This window comes from Trichosurus vulpecula, chromosome 1 (assembly GCF_011100635.1).
Source record: "Trichosurus vulpecula isolate mTriVul1 chromosome 1, mTriVul1.pri, whole genome shotgun sequence".
In the NCBI taxonomy this organism is placed as follows: Eukaryota; Metazoa; Chordata; class Mammalia; order Diprotodontia; family Phalangeridae; genus Trichosurus; species Trichosurus vulpecula.
This window is the reverse complement of record NC_050573.1, coordinates 561,519,303-561,526,216: the sequence shown is the minus strand read 5'-3', so window position 1 is coordinate 561,526,216 and position 6,914 is coordinate 561,519,303. Positions and strand designations below refer to the sequence as shown.

The following is a 6,914-nucleotide window of genomic DNA, read 5'->3' as shown; positions in this document are numbered from 1 at the left end:
GGCGCTTAGGGTCCCAGCCCTAAGATCATATCTCTGAAAGCCTCCCAATTCCTTAGTAGGCCTCTGTCCTGTGAGAAAATTGTCTCTTGTTGCAGAACACATTTTCTTATCAGAACAGACAGAGGGGTACCTGGCCTAAGGTTTTTTTGTCCCTGACTGACCTAAGGACTCTTCCTCCAGCCAGATCCCCAAGGTCCATGCCTCTGACAAGTCTCTCAATGTCTAGTATATTCCCTACACTTTCCCATCCATAACTCAAAAAGATGCCTGGACCCTTAGATTGCCTAATTATTATCTCTGGAATTCCTTTTCCATGCCCCTTTTCCATATAACCCCTGCACCATCCTCAATCTCTCTCAGGTTCCCATAAGGACCCTTGCCGGCTTTTGCTAAAGCATTAAATTAAGCTCTGCCACTTGATTAAAAGGAGGCCTGAGTGTGTGTAACAATGTTGCTAGCAGCTGCTGTGGAGGTGAAAGACCAATAACAAGAGGGCTGCTAACACAGGTTATTTGATCTGCTTTTCTAAGGAAAGCAACTTTAAGGAGTTAACAATCTCACTTTACATAAACATACATATATCATTCACTTAGTTCAGGGGAAAAAGCCAGCACCCTGAACTTCAGAGCAAATACAAACAGAAACTATATAAACAGAGCAAAATAACACAAGTCAGCAGACAGGCTTCTATCTCTGTATAACAATACATACACAGTTATGAGAGAGAAAAGAACCAACATCTGGTTTTCTGAAGCCAGGGTGCTCCATGACAGCTACCTAGAATCTATCTGGTCAAACCACACAACACTTTTCCAGTGAGTGAGAGCCCCCAAAAAAACACCAACCTCAGAGCTTATTTCCCTGTTCAGGGTCAGAGGGCATCACAACCATGGGATTCAAACCCTTGTGACCAAAGTCTGTGGCTTAAGCAGGTTGTCAAAGACTCTTGATCCAATCAAAGACATTTGATTGAAACAAAGGCAACACTCATCAAAGGTACTTGATTGCTTTAGTGCTGGGAAGCGCTCAAACAAAAGACAACAAAAAATCCACTTTACTTGCCATTACATTTGAAAGGCGAGACTCATCAAAGGTACTTGGCTGCTTTAGTGCTGAGAAACACTCCTAAAGAAAAAAAAGGCAAAAAAATCCCAGCCTGATTACCATCACTGTGTGTGAATTCATCCCAGGCAACTCTGCCTTGTCATTCTTGAGGTTAATCTTAAACCTCATCATCCTCATTTCTCTTTTTTAGGCAGACAGGTGATATCTCTATGTATTCCAAGTAAAGGAGCAGGTTAGAAGAGCATGATTTGTTATGCTATTGAATACATATATAAATATTTGGGGTTGAAAAACTCTCTATGTAGCCTTTGAAGCTGGAACCATACAATGTACAGGTTTCTTTTTGCATTGAAAGTGTGTCAGGAGAGAGGTAAGACATCTTCCTACATTCAGAAACCATTGGGTATAGATTGTACTCATCCCATCAAATGGCGTGATTTTACCAGTGTAAGAAAACCCTGGTCCTCCTTGCTATTTATCTTAAGGAGATTGGAATTCTCGGGAAGTTCGACTCCAGTTCCAACTTTTGCTTTCATTAGAAAGGTGATGGCAGATTTTTTTTTGTAACAAACTCAATTCCTAGGATATGGGCCAGAATAAAAAGCCTTTTGTGTGGTTTGGAGCCTTTGGGTTGGAAAAGTAAATGAATATGGTGCCTAACACAACATCATGAAAAACCTCATCCCCATAGACACTGCGATGAAGCGAAAGAGAAAAAGCAGAGATTGACTTTCTGCATATTTGCTCCTCATTCATGTGGGGATATCTTTTTGTCTTTTTGTAGAAGAAAAATGGAAAATCACTGTAGACTTGGAGTCCTGCGGCTCACTTCTTTGCAAGTTGAAATGACACTGCTCATCACGGATGAGCCCCATCCTTCTTTTATATCACAGATCACTAAACCAGAGAAGAAAATATCCTCATCACAAAAGGAAATGCTTTTTGGTTAAACCTTGTCATAGCAATCTTCTTAATGTGTTGTTATGCTCCTGTGAGTCTTTTTTTATTTTTTCAGAAAACTTCAAGGGGCTCCATAATGCCTATTCTGGAAGGAAAGGTCCTAAACCTAGTGGGGAAGAGACTTTTGTATGGTTAGGGGAGGATAGATTCCAGTGGGGAACTGAAAGCTGAGGAGCCTGGAAAACTTCAGTCACCCAGAAAAAATAATGACTCTTAAAATTCTGTTAGAAGTGCATTGACCACAAGGTTTCTGCTTTATCAATCATAGTTTCACACAGGAAATTTCTGAAAATTAAAGTAAGCCCTGGTGGATGGCATGGCAATTCAAAGGCAGGATTAGTATTAGTCTTGACATGAGAAAATAGGAGTTTGGCATTTTCTCTGATTATCCCCCATGTCCAGAATGTTCTCCCTCTTTATATTCACCTACTGCCTTCCCTGGCTTCCTTCAAGTCCCCACTCAGGAAAAAGTCTTGACACCTAGACTGAGACTGATTTCTCTGCCTTACTTTATTATCAGTTTCTCATGAATCTCTGATCTTTTGTGATTTAAGCAAAATTCAGTGTACTTGAAACGTTAGAGTAACAAACTAACATTGTATTATAGAATTTATGGAAAGGTAGTTTTGGGAAGGGGCAGCTAGGAAAAGACCTAACATGTCCATAGAACCAAGGATTTTTTTAAAACATCTCAACCTATTATGCCATGATTCAGTCTTCCATTGGCTCAATGCTTTCTCCAACCTTTTTGTCTCATGACAGTCTTGGGACACAAAGAAGGTCCTCCTTGGAAGACAAAGGTTCTTTTTTTCGATTCTCGCTTTTGAGAACTAGGATCACAGCATCCAACATCCTATTGGAGACTTGATTGTCAAAAGGGAAAGTCCATGTCTAAGGACCCAATTTATGTCTAAAGAAAGGTCTGTGGACCAGCCACAGTAGAGAAAACAAACACCTCAATAAGTTTAAATGTCACAAATAATATGTCATAAAAAATGGGGGCCAGTTTAATTTCAAGTTTTATTGACAAATAAGAAGGAAGAGTAGTAGAAGAGCAGAAGGGAAGAAGGGGAGAAAGTTACCTAATATACAAGTCAGGTATTTTATGTATACACACAAATACACATACATACATATATATACACACACACATACATACACACATATATACACAGACACAGATTCAGACAGACAGACAGACAGACAGACACACACACACACACACACATATATATATATATAATACACACATATACACATACATATGTGTGTGTATATATGTGTGTCTGGGAAGGGGATAAATGCTCCCTGAAAGGGGAAATGTACTCCAGAGGGAGCGAAGTTCTACTCCTATGGAGGTGAGATGTACTTCTAGGAAGGGAAGATATACTCCATAGTACCTTTCTGAGAATGGGACACCTAAACTCTGATGTGGGTGGCTGCCTGGAGATTTTCTATTTTTAATGTCAAGATTGAGGGTACATAAGGAATTTTTGAGGTACGTGGAGGAAAGACAAAATAGTGGTTGGCAAGATATTGTTTTTTGACCCACAGCTGTGTTAATCTTAAAAATATTACCATAAGGGCAGGGCAAAGGGGGTGAAATCTCTCAACATTCCCTTTCAAACAACTTTAAAATAAGCCCTCAAATCAAATTTTGGAATGGAAGAGCAAATAAAAGTTCGGAGTGAGACAGTTATTCACCCAGAGAAAACTCAAGAGGTCATCAGGAAAGGTGTGACAGAGGGGCAAAGGCCTGTGCAGAACCCACACATGCGGCCAAGGAAGTAGCCTTAGCAGTGGCAGCAGTGGCCACAGCAACAGAAGCAGCTTTTAGGAACTCTCAGCCCAAAGACAGTAAGGAATTCAGATACGTGGTCAGAAATAGATTGCAGGGCACCCTTTTACGGCATGAGGTATAGCTGGTGCTAACTAGCAACTCAATTGTCCATGCCTACTTCTTGGTTAACATTCTACTATGAAGAAGAGTGCTGGGGGTCAGTTACAAGGGAAAAAGGGCCCTGGTCATAGTTCCAAAACAAAGAGAAATGCTAGTGTTTGTGGCTGTAGGAAACCAGGGGCCCTTCCTGGGGAAAGACCACAGTTTAGATTAGGAGAACAGTGACCACACCCTCTCAAGATCACACTGCCTCAGAAGCACCAAAAATTTGCAGTTCCACAGAACTGTCTCTAAAAAGAGTAGCATGAAAAAGCCAAATGCTTGGTACAGTATCTCCCCAAACCCAGGTAGGCAGAGTCCAATGTCATATAAAGTGCAAGGCAAGAAAAGGGCTAGAACAAGGAGCAAACAAGAAAAGAGACTCTGACCATCAAAAAGCTACTTTGGTGGCAGGGAAGACCAAGACAAACTCAGAAGAAGAGAAAAAAATGTGAAAACAGTTACAAACAAAACTTCACAGAAAAATGCTACTTGGACCACAGCCCAAAAGAATTCCTGGAAAAGTTAAAGAAAGAGATAAAAGTTTAAAACAAGGAGGGGGGAAGAAATGAGAGCAACAGAAGAAAATTATAAAAAGAGAATTAACAGTTTGGTAGAAAGAGGCACAAAAATATTGAAGAAAATAACAACTTAAAAAATAGAATTGATCTGATGGTAAAAGAGGCACAAAAATTCACTGAAGAAAAGAACTCCTTAAAAACAAAGTTGGCCAAATAGAAAAAGTACAAAATCTCACTGAAGAAAATAATTCCTCAAAAGTTAGAATTGAACAAGTGAAAGCCAATGATTCCATTAAATATTAAGAAACAATAAAACAAAATCATAAAAGAAAATGTGAAATATCAGAAAAACAATTGACCTGGAAAATATATTTAAAATAATAATATAATATATATATATATATAAAATATATAAATAATAATATATAAAATAATATATTTAAAAAATAATTTAAGAGTTAGTAGACTACTTGAAAGTACATGATAAAAAAAATAGCCTAGACTTCATCTTAAATCTGTAGAGTAAAATAGAAATTGAGAATCTACCAATCACTTCCTAAAAGAGATCCCCAAATGAAAATTCATAAGAATATCATAATCAAATTCCAGAGATCCCAGGTAAAAGAGAAAATATTGTAAGCAGTCAGGAAGAAACAATTCAAATACCATACAGACCATTCAGGATCATACAAGATTTAGTGGCTTCCACATTAAAGGAGTGGAGAGGAAGGCAAGGAAACTAGCATTAAAAGCAAGAATAATTTACCCAGTATAACTGAGTATACAATTTCAGGAGAAAAATGTATATCTAATGAAATAGAGGACTGTCAAGCATTCGTGATAATAAGACTTAGACAATTTGACAAGAAATAGGCTGGGAAAAAAAAAAAAACAGAGCAAACAACAACAACAAAGAACCTGTGTAAAAAGCTAATATAGCTACAGAGAATATCAAGACATAAACTAAGAAGAAACAATGATGTCAAAACAGCTACAGAGCAAAGCCTCAAAGAAAAATGTAATTTGGACATAATCCCAATGAGAAGTCCTGGAAGAACTAAAAATATACACATATACACTAGAAATTTTACTCAAAGAGGAAGTAGAAGGGGAGTGGGGGTAAGAAAGGGGAAGGAGTGATAAAAAGAAGAACAGATTAGGGGAGCCAGTGCTCAAAAGCAAAAGCAAAATCACCTTTTGAGAAGGGACAGGGCAAAAAAAAAAGAGAGAGAGAGAGTAGGATAAATTGAAGAAAATAGGATGACAGGAAACGCACAGTTAGTAATCATGATTGTGAATGTGAATGGTATATATTCACCCTCAAAATGGAAACAGAAGAATAGATTGAAAACCAAAATCCAACAATAAGCTGTTTACAAGTAACATAACTGAAACAGAGAAGCACATACAAAGTTAAAATAAGGGGTTGGAGAAGAAACTATTTTGCTTCAGCTGAAGTAAAAAAAAAATGGTAAGGGTAGCAATGATGATCTCAGACAAAGCAAAAGCAAAAAATGACCCAATTAAGAGAGATAAGAAAAGAAGATGTTGCTCATCGTTCATTTTTAAAGAGGACTGATTACATCATGGGGAAATGTCTTGATTCATGAATGAGTTGGACATAATTGAGACAAAGTTGTAAAAATTCATCACCCTCACTCTCTTTTCCAGAGTCATGGAGTTTAGTGACAAGACAGAAGTCAAGACAATTGGCATTGGCCTGGGGTGCAGTGGATGACTGATGACCTTGGCATCTTTGATGTCTTACCAAGATCAAAGCACTCCATAGTGCCTGCATCAGTTGCCTTCACGGCCATTGGAACAAGTTGCTTTTATCCACCCATTCTACCAAATAATGTTTTCACATGCTTGGAATATGCATCCTCCTAATTTACTGATGGATTTGAGTTCTGTTGTTTACCCTCAACCTGGGTTAGCTCATCTGCTAAATCAGTTTTACCAGGTTCTGGCTGCAGCACATCCTACAGCTTCTTAGAGTTACTAGTGAGAGTTGAGGGCCAAGTGGACACCAAAGGTGGGTAAGCAGACCTGAAAAAGGGCTCAGTAAGCCCTCATACCTGAGATTCTAGTCCTCCCTGAACAACCATTATACCCCTGACAATGAAACTACCATTTGCTAAAAGATACCACGGAAAATGAAGCAGTATCAATACTAACCATATGTACATGACATGGTAGAGCATCCAGTTTCTTTCCTCCCCCTCACTTAATGGTATTCTTTCCAACTGCATGTAAAGATGGTTCTTAACATTCATTTTTATAAGATTTTGAGTTTCAAATATTTTTCTCTCCCCGCCTTGTTTCCTCAATCCGGCTAGCAGCTTCTGTGGGGGTGTAAGATCCACCAACAACCAGTGCCCAGAAAGCTGCCAACATGCTGCAAAAGCACAGGTTCTTTTGATCTGCTT

The 6,914-nt window shown here is 38.6% G+C and overlaps 1 pseudogene; it reads right to left on the bottom strand.

Moving 5' to 3' along the window:
* Positions 1 to 1,321: 1,321 nt before the first annotated feature.
* On the bottom strand, positions 1,322 to 6,593 carry LOC118841842 (annotated as a pseudogene).
* Between the last annotated feature and the right edge of the window lie 321 nt (positions 6,594 to 6,914).